We start from the raw sequence: 16,106 nt of genomic DNA, 5'->3' as shown, positions 1-16,106 counted from the left end.
ATATCTATTTTTTAAAAACATCTAGATAAATGTAACATTTCGACAATAATTTAGAATCGGAGAAAGCATTTAACATTGAGAAAATTACAAAGAACCACCACATTTGGCTAGGAAAACTACAATTTTTTTTAATTTTTTTACAAATTACCACCGCTTTTCAAGATTCTCGTTGATCCGACCACTAATCTCTCGACGAGTCGACAGCGAATTGACAGCAAATCTGACAATAGGGCTCGCTTGTTGGCGCCACGCTGGATAGCAGATCCAAACCCGACGGAATTCCAGCCTCGGCTCGAGTCCACGCGTCGCGGCCGCACATGCCTCGAAGCCTTAGGACCACTCGTCGCCGGCGCTCCTAACCTGCACGAACAGGACGGCGCTCGGGTACAGCATCTCGCGCCGAAGCGATGGTCGGGGTCAGCATCGTCTGGGCGTCTGGCCTTGGAAGCACAAGCAAACGGATGGGATCATGGGAGGGGATGCGGAGCTCGCCGTTGACCGCGAAGACCACCGCCGCCGCCGCGAGGAAGCCATCTCCGGTATGCGGAACAGGGAGGGAGGTGAGGTCGCGCGTGCTCTAGAATCGGATTCCCGTGTAGGACGGCATCGCGGACGAGGCCGCTGCCAGCAGGACCACCAGCCACAAATTGTCTTCGCGAGGAAAGATACAGGTGCCAGGATGGACACAAGGGTGTGCCAAGCTGGCACTGACATGTGGGGCCTCCTTGTCAGTATTATCACTAATAATTTCACAGTAATCAATATTGAGAATCAAACAATTATCGTTGTATGGATTCACAGGTCAGATCTGAATGCAAAATGCTGGATAATTTGCATATGCCGCCTATTAATTCGTGAGAGGCGGCAGCTGGCACTTCTTGTTGCTTAATTTCTAACCAAAATTAACAGAAAAATGAAAGAGCAAACAAGAATTAATGCATTTTGGCTCGATCCAAATGATGCGACATCGAATTCCACTTCACCAATCATGTTACTATTTTCTTATCAAGATATTGTATCATGTTAACTCTAAGATCCAGTCACGACAAAAGGTGCAGTAAGCTTCATGAGGATAATTAATGTTCACAGCTAAAATAGCACTTCGCGGAAAATATTTACCTATAACACAAGACGACAACTGCTGCTTGAACAAAAACCTGCTGTAACTGAGACTAACAGTTCTAGATATGTTTGTTCCATGCGAGAGCTCTGCTATTTTCTTCAAACTGGAACAAGAAGATTAAGCATATATGCTTTTGTACCTCTAACCATTTTTAGCAATGGTCTGGTACTAACATTTAACTCTAAAAGAGTATGCTTCAATCAAAGATTAAAAACTAACATACAGCACCAATAACTTATCATGTATTAGCATTTAACTCTAAAATAGTATGAAGTTTCCCTTGAAATTGATCTGCTAAACACGGGTCACCGTTTCTGTTTGGAAGAAAAAAAAAGTTAGCTAAGATCGTAGCTATAGATTATATTTTTGAAGCTTGTAAGTTACTATAACCTTCAAAAATACATCTATAATCTGGAAGGAAAAATATGTATAAAATAATAAACACACACATTATTTAGCTTCAAAAGTAATCCTCATAAAACTGGCCCCAATAGCTTGCTGGTGAAAGAAATGCCTTCAGATCGGTGAGAGCTGCCACAAGGCAGCACTGGCCTCTCCGACAGGCGTCTTTCCTTTAACATCCAATGACAGGTCACCAACAGAACAATCATCAAAGGAGGCAGATAAGTTCTGAAGAAAGCTGACTGACTGTGAAATTGCAGCATCCCGTTTCATAAATATCACATCGTTTCTGAGGTGCTTGGGTGTAGTTCATAACTGCATGGAAGCCACAGATGCTGCATATAGGTGAAATGTGATCGTCTCTTTTATGTCTATTAACCTGCACTGCGAGAGAATCAGTGGCAAGCTTCCACCCGAACACACGCACTTTTGAGGGAACTGCAGCATGCCATATCTGCTCTCATAGTGCACGGTCACCCTCCGGTCTGCTACTGCATTGCATGTACCATTTTCCTGTAGCAAAACCGACAAACCCAAGTTGTATGCACTTCTGACAGTAAATTCTCTGGACTGCTCAAAATTGCAGGCTACAAAATTCTCCGTGACTTTAGGGACCAAGGGAATAATAAGAATGATATCAGTGTCCTGCGGAAGAACAGCTTCGCGAACTTTACGCTCACCCCAGACATGATCCTGCTGCTATGTGAGGTCAGAAACCCATCTATACCTTTAGCCTAATAACCAAGAAAAATAATATCTAAAACAAGGCACATGAACATAAAATAAATAAAAATGCAGAAGTCATCATTAGGTTGGTATACAACCTGATCGAGGCGCGGGTGTTCCATTTCCTTGGCCATTGATCTCGACAGATGCAGTATTTTTGAAGGTTAATATCTCATTTATATTTTGTGAATACCGTTCGCTCTTCCTTTACCTCTTTAATTCCTTTGGGTCTACATAAATAATACAATTGAGCATCTCAGCAAGTCCGATGTCCAACAGACAATATTGCTAACAATGCACTTAACGTCTGGAGCATCTGTTCTTATCATTACTAAATTCAGAAGATGGTGTCCAGACAGTCCAAACACTCGTTCTGGCTGCAAATCCATCATGAAGGAATACACGCAATGCACTTAACGTCGAGATGTGCCCCGGCAAGGAGCTCGCAAAACAGAGATGAATGCGTGACTCACTGGCTCTTGATCAGGTTCAGACATGCCTAGAATCTATTCAAGGCATCTATTTTAGTAGCTAGGCTATGCTCCTGTACTGTAAATAAAGAACTCAAGAGCAGAAATTATTGAATTAAAAACAGATAACCAGAAAGGGCGCTGATCTGGTGACTGAAAGAAACAGGAAAGCAGAAGTGTCCTCCACTGAGCTCATCCTTTCTTAAAAAAACAGTGAACATAACCAAGAAAAAGGTGCCCATGAGAGTAGTTTCTTTACTTGTAAACTCTACAAACGAATGTACCATATGGTCTAGAATGGAAGTAAATTCATACAATGGTCACTCATAAACCATAAAAACTAAGCATGCAAGCAAGAAGGGGTATACCAAGTTATATGGTGGGAACACAAATACACCAAGATCCGGTTCGGAAAAAAAATACACCAAGAAGGATTAGCAGTGCCAGGTTCCTGAAATTTAAATCATTACTGAAGCTACCGACCGAATGGAGCATCCAGGTAATTCCGTGAAATAGATGTGCCATCTTAAAATAGATGCTTGTCATCTAGTGCTGGGACGGTTACCAAATTATGTGGCAAACAGAGTTAAAATTGGTATTCTGATTATTTCGAAAAGATGGGTGCGAAAGGTAGGTTAGTTTTTAAATTTTGCAGAGAGACACATTGATATTATGTAGGAATATGATATAGTACATGCCCGACTGAAGAAATAAAATTTCAAATTAAGTAATGGAATTAAACTATGCCACTTTGGTCAGATCTGCAAAAGAGATGGACAGCTTATTTCTGAATTTGGCTGGCTGCATCGCAAGGTCACACCAGATGAAACTACACCAAAAGAATCTGAAACCAGTGATTTCTCAAATGCCTATAGAAAAGGTAGAGCACAAAGATATTTTGAAGCTTTGAATTAAATCTCAAATGAACTGTGATAACATGGCATCTACCATTTGTATTTCTAATTCAAGAATCATGATATATTCATATCCACGCAACGTCCAGATCGTGTAAGAGAAGCACCTCCCAAATAGCAACCTCTTCTGATTACACTGACTGTCTATTCACCTGAACCAAACTGAATTTACAGACATGACAAAGAAAATCGTGGAGATGCCGGCGACGGAGGCGTATCGGCGGTGCCGCACCAAGTGGTGAACTGGCTGGACGGGACGGGCTCCTGAGTCCTGACGGCGGAGCAGGGGCCAGACGGGGCAGGGGCCAGACGGGGAGGCCTCTCGGAGACAGGGGGCGGCTGGCGTGTGAGGGCGGCGGGCGTCGGGTGCTGCAGGGCAGAGGCCGGCGTCGAACGGGGAGTCGGGGGTGCAGAGGCGGGTCGGGCGCGTGAGGGCGGCAGCGGGGCAGCGGAAGAAAGGCTAGCGTGTGTAGGCGTGCGGAAAGAGTCACGGGCTGTTTGGTTTGAGCCCATACTGGCCTTCCCAAAAATTTGGAACTAGAATTGGCAGTGGAGCTTTTACTTGTCAAATAATTAGCTCTCATCCATACAAGAACCAAATCTTGGTCAATGACCAAAAATTTGGTAGGGTAACATTTGGTCACCATCCAAACAGCCCTCAGATCGCGATTCAGGAGGCAGAGTACAACAGCACGATTTTTTTTTTAAAACAACGATCTGGTTTTATTTATTCAACGAATAAACTATATCCGATCGACTAAAACGACAACAAAGATTTCGGATAAACCGAAAGTTACATAAAAAATCTTTGAAGCCAACTTCTTTAGTTGCGTCTTTTACATCTTGATGTTTCTCCAAATGTCTAGTGACGAAACAGTAGAAGACCAAATCTGCATAAACTGAACTAACCTTGTAGGTTTTACTGAGCCGCATGAGCCACCCATCGAAAAACTAAAACGACAACAAATATTTCGGATAAACCGAAAGTTACATAAAAAATCTTTGAAGCCAACTTTTTTAGTTGTGTCTTTTGCATCTTGATGTTTCTCCAAATCTCCAGTGACGAAACAGTAGAAGACCAAACCTGCATAAACTGAACTAATCTTGTAGATTTTACTGAGCCGCATGAGCCACGCACCCCAACAGGTGAGAACTTAAGATCGTTGAACGCGCGATGGCCGGGGACACACCCCTTGCAAAACAGGTTGTCAAACAATTGAATTATCGCCGAACCGATGAGGAAGAAGACCAAAATCACGAAATTACGAGCCGTGAGATCCACAAACTCCATGGAGTAGACCATGATAGCCACGCCAAAACGGGGATGGGGCTGGGAGACCAAAAATCCGAACGTCGTCACCTCCACCGTCAGGACGCCGTCGCCAAGGATACACAAAACCTTATAAAAAAAGGTACTAACACGATGGCCAGATGTTGATCTGTGGTTCTCTTCACCTCCTGATGGCCAATAGGCTACAAGAGACGAGGCGAACCGACGAAAATGGCACCGATGGTTTTTCTGCTGGTGGCGGGTAGGGTTTCACAAACTCTCGATGGGAACCGATACGTACGTGATGGACGAAAATTATTTGGTAAGGCCCTGCTTGGTTCGTCATTTTTGGGCCCAATATCGATGTATTTTACAGAGCCCGAGACATTCCCGACGAAGGCCCGAAACGGTGATTGGTTTGTGGTTTTCGGTTTCCTTTTCGTTCGGTTTGAGGTCGATCCACCCATAAAAATAAAAATGAGGAAGAGCAAAGAGCAGGAGAGATGGGATCCCGAACCGACGAGAGAACCCTAGGAACCCGCCGCCGGCGGGAGAGGGATTTCTAGCGCTCTCTGGAGCGGATCTGGAGGCGTGAGGCTTCTTAATGATGAAAGAGAGGGTTGGGGTAACTAAGCAAAATAAAATATTCAGAGAGCTGTGACTTCTTCCTCCGCTTTTCCTATGTTGTACCGAACATTAACTTCCTGGTTTATCTCCGTTTTTTATTCCTCGGTTTTGCATCTCTATTCCTTTTCTATTCCTCTGGTTCCTTCTATTCATATATTTTCTATTCCCTTGAACCGAATAGGTCCTAAAGGTACACGGACTAAAAAATTAGTGGATCGCTAATTTAGTTGTCAGAACTGATTTAGTGGGACTAATTGTTTGATAATTACTAGGTAGAAATGGTTTGTGTACGTTTAGTGGGGTAGTTTAGAAAGAAAAAAATATTGGTGCCTTTATAAGTACTCTTCGTCCTAAAATAAATTACGTGAATTTATATAAATTATTATAAAAATTCACGTCATTTATTTCCGGACGGAGTGAGTAGTAGAGATAGAGAAATAGAGGTGAGTACAAAAATCCATGTTGTTTGCTTGCTTGCACACAGTACGTCTTTCATTCCTTCTGCATCGCATAGCACACATATCACATGTATTCACTAACATCTCAGATGATGCTGTTAAACATGGCAATTAAAGAAGCCTATAGCACGCATATCACATGTATTCACTAACATCTCAGATCATGCTGTCAAACATGGCAATTAAAGAAGCCTATCCTGGTACATTCCTGCAAATGAACACCTAGCTAGTTTATGAACTCATCTTATACTCCTAGCTAGGTATAGTTTCATCTCAGCTCACCAAAACACGAATCATCAGGGTCGCAGCACACGAGAGGGCACCAGATGAGGCTGGCTACGGGCACTGTCACACACATGCCCAACACGTATCCTAATACTTTCATCCCCTTGCCCTTCATGTCTTCAGCAAAAGAACTACCGAGAACTGCTCCGAGCGCAATGCTTGCACCGAAAAGAAATACAAAATAAATCTGCAGAACAAGGGCAAATGTGATACTATATAGTTTGCATGCAACAAGAACGAAATGGAAAACGTAAGTAACACTGCAATTAAAAAGAGACCCAGAGCCGTAAATCTGGTCTAGTTAGCTTGTAACGTTGCTGTGAATACAAAACTAGAACGACTCTTGTCGCAGGCTAAATTTTGCTACTCAACTCCAGTATCAGAAATTATTGTTCGGCTAAGTTTGAAAACTATCCACTTTTTTAAAAAAAAAACGCAAAACACTATCTAGGTTAGATTCGGTCCTTTGACAAATTAAAAAAAGTATTTTAACGATGGCGTATAGGTCCACATACAAAGAATTGACGAATGTGGAAGAGAAAAGAGATTAAAGAAAAGTTGGGTAAGGTAAAAGCAATGAAATATTTGGAAATTATTTTTGAGGATTCTAAAGTTTAATAGAAACAAAATTTATTATTTTAACAAAAATATATGATACCTAAAACAAGAACAAATAGATAAACAATAAGCACCCCTCCGATCCATAATAAGTGTCGGGGGTTTAGTACAAATTTGTACTAACTTTGTTATAATCCCCGACACTTATTATGGGTCGGAGTGAGTATATTTTTTTAAAAAATTGATAGCATGATTAAATATACTTAGCTTTTTAATAATACTTCCCTCAATTCACTATAACTTTTGTACTCCCTCCGTTCTTGTATATGGAGCCCCCACGCATCCTTAGATTGAAGATCTAACTAATTTAACATGTGTTTTGTATCACAAAAATTATATGACTAGAAAGTTCAGATGTTCTATTTTCTAATAGTACAATTTCTGTGATATAAAAACCATGTTACATTAGTTAAATCTTCAACCTAGGGATGCGTTGGTTCTTTGTACCGAAAGAGAGGTAGTACAAAGTTATACTAATTATTAATGAATCGGAGAGAGTAATAAGTTCATAATTAATAATAATAATAATGACGAGGACGACGACGTAGGTGTCGCAACTCACCCAGACAACATAATGCGGCCGTTTTTTGTCGCCCCCGGTCCTCGACGCCTCACGCTGCTGCCCGTGGTCGTCCAAGTGGGCCGCCGCGTCGTCACCGTGGTCGCCGTCCTTGGTGGGCCACACGGGGACGCCCAGGACGACCGAGGGGTGGCGGCCATCTGCTGGCGCGCAGCATCCGTATCCGTGATGGGCCAAGGCCATGCATCCGGCGCACACCACGCCGTGGCCACAGCAGCAGATATCGGTCCTCGTCGCCACCCGCACCGGCGGCTGCGGCGGGGCGCAGCTCGTGGCCGCCGTGCGCTCACCGAGCTGGATGTCCACCACGACGTGGGGATTGCAGGTCTCGTGCTGCTACATGTGCACGTCCATCAAATGTACGATCGATCGATCTCGGGCGATGTGTTAAATCTGTGTGGGTTTGGATGAAACGATCTAGCTTGTGGGAATTAGGTTTGTCTATGTAGAGAGCGTACGTGCGTGCGACGAGGCTGTTGCGTGTCGGAGCAGTGTACGTGTCCGTAGGGAAAAGGGAGCGTTCCGTTTGTTTTTAAGGAGGATCGAGCTGTAACTCCTTTCGGATCGAAACCAAGAGATATACTGTAGGTATTAAGCCAATATAGTGGCTTCACACGCGCGTGGACAAGAAGCAACCGACGTGCGTCAAACGCGCGCGCAGCTCCCCGCCGCCGGCATGGTCTGGTTGAACACGACGCGGCCGTCATTGCTCCAGCACACGACGCCACGACGGCTCCGGCCTCGGCTGCTGCCACGTACGTACGCCCCAGCAACCGCGAGCACCGGCCTGCCCGTTCCCGGCGACTGAGTGTCGGAGGGAAGACCCCGGGTAGGGTCACGACGACACGTTCTAGCCGAGACGACGGACGCAAAGCCGGCATGATTACGTATGCCGGCATCGTAAAACCAAACTAACACTAAGCCGACACATAGGGTGTATGTCGGTATGACTATCTTATCTTATGAGCTTGCAGAATAAGGACGAGCACCCTGATCTCGGCCAGCACCGAGATCTCTCAACAGTTTTATCTTGACCGCGCGGCGCAAAATAAAGCAGCGCTATCATTATCGTGGAAAAGCAGTCGCCGCTTGTGTAGCGGTGCCAGACGACTGCACAAAAGAAGCACCGAAAGAGAATCCATGACGGGAGACGGCAGATGATAGCAGTACTTGTTGCAGGGTGCTAGGAAAAGAAAATTTGTCTTGTCCCATGCAATGCCACCCGGAGGGAACCAAGCCGCGTGCCTGGCGGGGCCCAAGTAAGGTGACATTAGAACCCGGCCCGCATGTCAGTGTGACATGGGCGGCCTATAAATAGAGCACTATCCCTGTGTGGACAAAGGACGAGCACTTAGGCATCTAAGGTTATCCCTTTTTCTTTTTCTTCCTCAAAAATACAGCTCAAGGAGCGCCTTTGTAGAGTTTGCTTATCCCAGCTAATACAACAAAGAAGGAGTAGGAGTCTTACCTCGGCAAGAGGGCTCCGAACCTGGGTAAATCTGTGTGTGCTTGTGCGTTTGTGTGTGTTTCCCTTCACGTCCTCCCTCCTCCGGTTCCTCTTTCGTCCATCGGCCCCAAGTTAAGCCATCCTATGGCATCTGCCGTGACACCACCACGACAGTTGGCGCCCACCGTGGGATCAGCAGCAGCGCTGACTGGAGTCTTAATCTGGACGGGAAGCTTTCTCACTACCAAAGAGCACGTGGTCTTCAGTTTGGTCCAGAGATTCGGATCCCTGGGCTTCATCGACAACGACGCACCGCTTCCCTGCGCGGGCCGCTTCATCAACTTCGGGATGCATGAGGTTTTTGTTGCTACTGACAGTCCCTGCAGGTACCTAGAGCAGGTGGTGGTGGCCGAAGATCCCCCCGCCGTCTGCACGGTTCGCAGCTGGCATGTCAACTGCCCCGCTGACCGTGTGGAGATCATGGTGATGCCTCATGGTGTTGATGCTGGAAGGGACGCTGCAGGAAGTGGCAAGGTTCCAACCAAGTCTGGCAGAACGGCGAAGCTCCCCTTGGAGAAGCCGGAAAACATCGCTGCTCAAGCCGGCACGTCAGCCCTGCCGCCGAAGCCGACTCAGCTCCAGGCCTCCATCGAACGGCTGACCGTGCCGGTAGCGTCGAACGCTAACCCGGCCCAGCTGCAGGCGGAGTTGGAGTTGGAGAGACAGAAACTGCTGAAGGAAGCAGTCAACGTCGCTCACGCTTGACAACAGCTTGATATCTCGCTCCGTGAGTATAATAAAGCCCATGATCTTAGTTCTACTGCGTTTACTAACCCTAGCCGAATTGGGAAAGTGCGTAACCGTGACAAGAACTGGAATGCCGAGATAGCTAGAGACGGCAGGGGTGTGCCAACAGTGTCGGCAAGTTTTGCCTCAGCACTGAAGCCGAAATACAATACCCTTGTCAAGAATCTCAGGGCTGCCGAGGCTGCGGCTGAAGAGTTGTCGTATCTTACGGGAGAGACACTTCGGCAGCAGCAGTTGCGTGTGAAAGAACTGCTCCACGTAGCTAAGGAGTAGAATGAGGCGTACATGAGAATGCACAGCAAGCCCGGTGCATCTCAGGTTATTCACTCGGCAGCAGGTGCTGATGGCCGAGTTGACAAGCAAGCGTCTTCGCATGGTGGCAAACGGGACAAAAGTGTTAACTCCGGCCGGGATAAACAACTAGAGTGTTATGACCCAGCCCTGGGCGAGAAACAAATGATCAGGAGGGTTGATGACAGCCAAAGTGGCCCGCGTCCCGGCAATAACCGTCGAGACTAGCAAGAACGTTACTCATTGGATTATGGACACAGACCTCGGGGTCTGGCACCCAATACTGCTGCAGGTCAGAAGGGTGTCGGGCGCAACCCCCTGTATCGAGGTGACGATCGCCGGTATGACCGTTACGATGATGAATACTTGGCCATGGGTGACGACGGTTACATCAGGCGAGAACGCGATAATCTCGGCCCGCTCGGAGCCCGAGTTGGGAACAGGCAAGTGTCGCCCCTGGATGCTCGACATCGGCTTGACAGAATTCATCTGTCTGAGCTTCTGGAGGAGCAAGGCCCTCCGGGACCGTGTTGTTTTGCGCATCGGATCATGAGGGAGAAACCTGCCCAGAGGTATGAGAACGTATGACGGCAGTACTAAGCCGGAAGATTGGCTGGAAGATTATGTCACTGCAGTGAGCGTGGCAGGCGGCAACCGTAGATGGGCGGTACGTTATGTACCCCAGATGCTGGTGGGACCGGCAAGGATATGGTTGAACAATTTGCTAGAAGGCAACATCAATTGCTGGATAGACTTTGAAGAAGCTTTTGTCAGCAATTTCACTAGGACTTACAAGAGGCCAAATCGCCCTCAGCAGTTGTCCACGTGTAAGCAAAGACACAACGACTGACCGGGATTACTTGACAAGATGGAACGATCTTCGCAATTCCTGTGAAGGGATAGTGGAATCATAAGCCACAGCGTGGTTTGCCCAAGGATGCCGGCACGGCAGCATGTTGTGGCAAAAGCTGCAAAGAGAGATGCCGGCCACCCTATCTGAGATGATCAGGACATGTATGCGCTTGGCGATCCGACTCAGCCATTGCTGATGCCGGCAGAACCACAAAGGGAGCAGCCGACATACAATCCTGCCAGGGCATTCCGGAGGAATGATCATCAAGATCACCGCAACAAGAGAAGGGATGACAGGCCGGATTATCGATATGGGCCAGCCCATGTCGCCGCTATTCAGGATCAACCTGATGCCGGCTCCAGCCAGCGTCAGCAAACAGGAAATCAGCAGTGGGTCAAGAAGGGAGAACAAAAGAAGCCTGGCAAGATAAGCCGAAATATACGTTCGAGGTGATGTTGAATCACACAACGCGGCAGTGCAGCTGGATGCAGCGGGCCGAGAAGGGTGAGGCAAGTCGGCTACCCCCTCCTCCACCGCTCACAGGTGCTAATGCACAGATCCAGGAACCCCTCAGGCAAACAATGCTGTCAACCAAGTGGAAGACCAGGATATCCCGGGATATGCCGGAAGAAATGAGTACAAGGAGCATCACCAAAGCTACATGATCTTCATCACCGGGCTGACTGATAAGCAAAGTTAGTGCAGGCGAGAGATGGAGGTCAATGCTATAATGCCGGCTGTTCCGAAGTTCCTGTACTGGTCGGAGCAGGAGATCAACTGAAACCAGGCAGACCATCCTAAGGTTATGCCCAACCCCGGTGGATATGCTCTGGTAGTTGACCCGACACTCATCGAGCCCAACATTAACGTCAAGTTCACTCGGGTCCTCATTGATAACGGGAGCAGCATAAATATTCTGTACCGGGACACGATGCTTAAGCTCGGCATTACTTATAACGTGCTTGAGCCAAGCCGGACTACCTTTCATGGTATTGTGCCGGGAGTGTCTTGTGCCCTGGTGGGCAAGATCCGAGTCGATGTCTTATTTGGCACCCGGGAGAACTGTCGGACCGAGAACCTAGTGTTCGAGGTGGTGGACCTTAGTAGTCCATACCACGCGCTGCTTGGCAGACCGGCACTCGCCAAATTCATGGCGACTACTCACATCGGCTATCTGAAGATGAAGATGCCGGGACCAAATGGTACTATAACCATCACTGGCAACTACAAACGTTCAATCGAGTGCGCGACAGCAGGGTCTGCCTTGGCCGAGTCACTAGTCATTGCTGGCGAGAAGAAGAAGTTACAGGCGGCTGTCGCAATGGCTCAGGCGGCACAAATTGGTCTGCCGGTTATGACCGATCCCCATGGAAGTGTGGCTTTCCAAACAGCTAAGGAGACGAAGAAGATACAGGTTGACAGTGAGTTCCCTGACCGCACCGTCATCATTGGTGCCGGCCTGGGTGAGAAACAGGAAGATGAGCTCAACAGCTTCCTCCGTGAGCATCGGGACATGTTCGCATGGTCAAATCAGGACCTGCCGGGTGTGCCGAGGGAGCTGGCTGAGCACTCGTTGCATGTCAGACCAGACGCAAGACCGGTGAAGCAGCCCCTTCGACGCTTCGCCGACGACAGAAGGAAAATCATATCGGAAGAGATATCCCGGCTTCTAGCTGCCGGCTTTATCATGGAAGTGTTGCATCCCGACTGGCTGGCAAACCCGGTCATGGTCGAGAAGAAGAAAGATGACCCGACCGCTGCCAAGGTATGGCGCATGTGTATCGACTACACCAGCCTGAACAAGGCATGTCCCAACGATCCTTTTCCGTTACCTCGGATCGATCAAGTGATCGACTCCACTGCCGGGTGTGAGTTGCTGTCTTTTGTACACGCGTACTCTGGTTTTCACCAGATACTGCTGAACCCAAATGATCAAATAAAGACATCATTTATCACCCCGTTTGGGGCTTATTGCTATCGCACTATGCTGTTTGGTTTGAGAAATGCAGTGGCTACTTATCAAAGATGCATGCAGAAGTGTTTGCATGACCAACTCGGCAAACATGTATAGGTATATGTCAACGATGTCAAGAAAAGCGGCACGCTCCTGGATGATATCCGGGAAACATTCACAAATCTGAGAAGATTTCGAATGAAACTAAACCCGGCCAAATGCACATTCGGTGTGCCGGCAGGGAAATTGTTTGGGTTCCTAGTATCAAGCCGAGGTATAGAAACGAACCACGTGAAAATTGCCGCCATAGAAAGAATGAAACTGCCGAAATGCCTCAAAGATGTGCAAAAATTCACTGGATGCCTAGCATCACTAAGTCATTTCATTAGTCGGCTAGGTGAAAAGGCAATGCCCTTATACCAGCTGATGAAGAAAACCGACAAATTTGTGTGGACGCCACAGGCAAAACTGGCTTTTCAGGAGCTGAAGAAGATGATCACTACGACACCGATATTAGCCTCGCCAATGGAGAAGGAGCCGATGTTGTTATACACAGCAGCAACCAACCGAGTTGTTAGTGCCGTCATCATGGTGGAAAGAGATGAAGACGGCAAATCGGTGCAAAGGCCGGTATATTACTTGAGCGAGGTGCTATCATCGTCTAAGCAGAATTATCCCCATTATCAGAAAAGGGCATACGGCGTTTATATGGTGGCAAAGAAGCTGAAGCATTACTTTGATGCGCATCAGATCCGAGTTATATGTGAGGCCCCGTCTCAGAAATCATGAATAACAAAGACGCGATCGGCCGGATAGCAAAATGGGCTGTCGAGTTACCACCCTATGCGCTGCAGTACGACAGATGGGATGCCGTGAAATCTCAGGCTCTGGCGGATTTCTTAGTGGATTGGGCCGAGATGGAGTATGAACCCCCGCCCCCGGAAAATAATTACTGGAAGATGCACTTTGATGGCTCTAAGATGAAAAGTGGGCTTGGTGCCGGCATAGTTCTGACCTCGCCAAAGCACGACCAACTTAAATACGTGTTGCAGATTCACTTCGCAGCATCCAACAATGTTGCCGGGTATGAGACGCTTGTGCACGGACTTAAAATGGCAAAGGAAATTGGAGTCTGCCGGATACAATGCTTTGGTGATTCCGATCGGGTAGTCCAGCAGGCTTCCAGCAATTGTGTTGCATTGGACGCCAATATGGCGCTATACCGGTTCCATGATCAGAAGATCAGTGGCCACTTTAAAGGGTGTGAGTTTCACCATATACCGCGGGCGGAGAACGAGGCAGCCGACACGTTGTCAAAACTCGGCTCAACACGACAGGCCATTCCAGCCGGTGTGGCATTGGAGCATTTACGAAAACCATCCATCAAGCCATCACCAGAATCGGAGTCGATCTTTATCCCGGCGAGCTCAGAAGCTGACGTCACCCCCATGGACATTGACAGTGGCAGTGATTCCAGTAACCCGAGGACTGAGCACCCTAACTCGGCAGAAGCAATGGCAGTTGAGCCAATGGAGATAGACGTACCGGATGAGCTGATTTTGACCACTCGTCCCGTGCCGGCTTGGGCACAACCGATAATGTCCTACCTCAAAGACGGGAGTCTCCGAGAAGAGGAAGTGTCGGCAAGGCAAATTCAGAGAAGGGTGAAGGCATACACTATCATCAATGGCGAGCTATACAAGAGGAGTGTCACTAATGTCCTCCAGCGATGCGTCAAGCCGGAAGAAGGGCAAGATACTCCGGGATATTCATCAAGGAGAGTGCGGCCATCATGCATCTTCAAGAATGCTAGTGGGCAAGGCATTCCGACATGGTTTCTACTAGCCGAGTGCTCTACAGGAAGCAGAAGACATAGTCAAGAAGTGTAACGGTTGCCAAAGATATGCCAGTAAGATTCATATGCCGGCATCCGAGTTCAAGACTATTCCAATCACTTGGCCATTCGTTGTTTGGTGTTTGGATATGGTGGGACCTTTCAAGCGGGCGCGAGGAGGCATGACGCATATCTTGGTTATGGTCAACAAGTTCACCAAATGGATTGAGGTAAAGCCGATACGAAAGTGCGACGACAAAACTGCGGTATCATTCATGAAGGACATCATCTTGAGATATGGGTACCCGCACAGTGTTATCACGGATAATGGAACGAACTTCACGGAGGGACCTTTTGCGCGATTTTGTTCGGAAAAGAAGATCCGGCTGGATATCGCTTTTGTAGCACACCCTCAGTCCAACGAACAAGTTGAAAGAGCAAACGTCATGGTTTTAGCCAGCATAAAACCTCGGCTGATTGAACCATTGGAACGTACTCCGGGATGCTGGCTGGACGAACTCCCGGCTGTGCTATGGAGTCTCAGGACAACTCCCAATCGCTCCACGGGCTATACACCATTCTTCCTCGTATACGGGGCGGAAGCTATCCTACCAGCCGACATTGAACATGACTCCCCGCGACTGACCATGTATACCAAAGCCGAGGTAAAAGAGGCCCGAGAAAATGATGTCGACCTGCTCGAAGAAGCATGGGAGTTAGCTCTATCTCGGTCGGCCATTTATCAACAGCACCTAAGGCGTTATCACAGCCGAAAGGTCAACCCGCGAGTATTCCGGGAAGGAAACCTCGTTCTCCGACTTGTGCAGCGCACAGCCGGCATGCACAAACTATCACCCCCGTGGGAAGGACCCTTCATTGTGAGCAAAGTGCTTCACAACAATTCCTACTATCTTATAGATGCGCAAAATCCCAAGGCGAACAGGATGGACCGGTCAGGCGAGGAGACCAAGAGGCCATGGAACGTAGCTTTGCTTCGTCCGTTCTATACTTGAGAGATGAGTATTTGTATCGTTTTCTCCTTATGTTGAATGTTTTGAGACAATGAAATTATCCGCCGGGTTCTTAAAAGGAACTCGGGGACTTCCATGTTATTTGAGTGTTGTATTGCAATTATCTTTTGTATGTCGGCATTGCTTAGTTGTGTAATCTTATGTCGGTTTAGTGGTGTGTCGGTATTGAAAATCCCCTCCATGACTTCGCTGTTGTCCGCAACCCGGCTTCATGGCAAGCTAGAGATGGGTACGAGATAACCGAACACATGAAAAGCAATTGCGGAAACAAACAAAGAAGCGACCCGAGATGCGTGTTGTTTTAACTCGGCATTTCTTTCCTAACTCGGGTATTGCCAAGCGAATTCGTTGAGTTTATTTTTTCGAAAAGGTGGTTCTATGGCTTAGCGATTCATACGTCGAACGCCGATAAGGCA

Source organism: Brachypodium distachyon, chromosome 1 (genome assembly GCF_000005505.3).
Source record: "Brachypodium distachyon strain Bd21 chromosome 1, Brachypodium_distachyon_v3.0, whole genome shotgun sequence".
In the NCBI taxonomy this organism is placed as follows: domain Eukaryota; kingdom Viridiplantae; phylum Streptophyta; class Magnoliopsida; order Poales; family Poaceae; genus Brachypodium; species Brachypodium distachyon.
The sequence above is the reverse complement of the archived record's forward strand: the minus strand, read 5'-3'. Positions refer to the sequence as shown.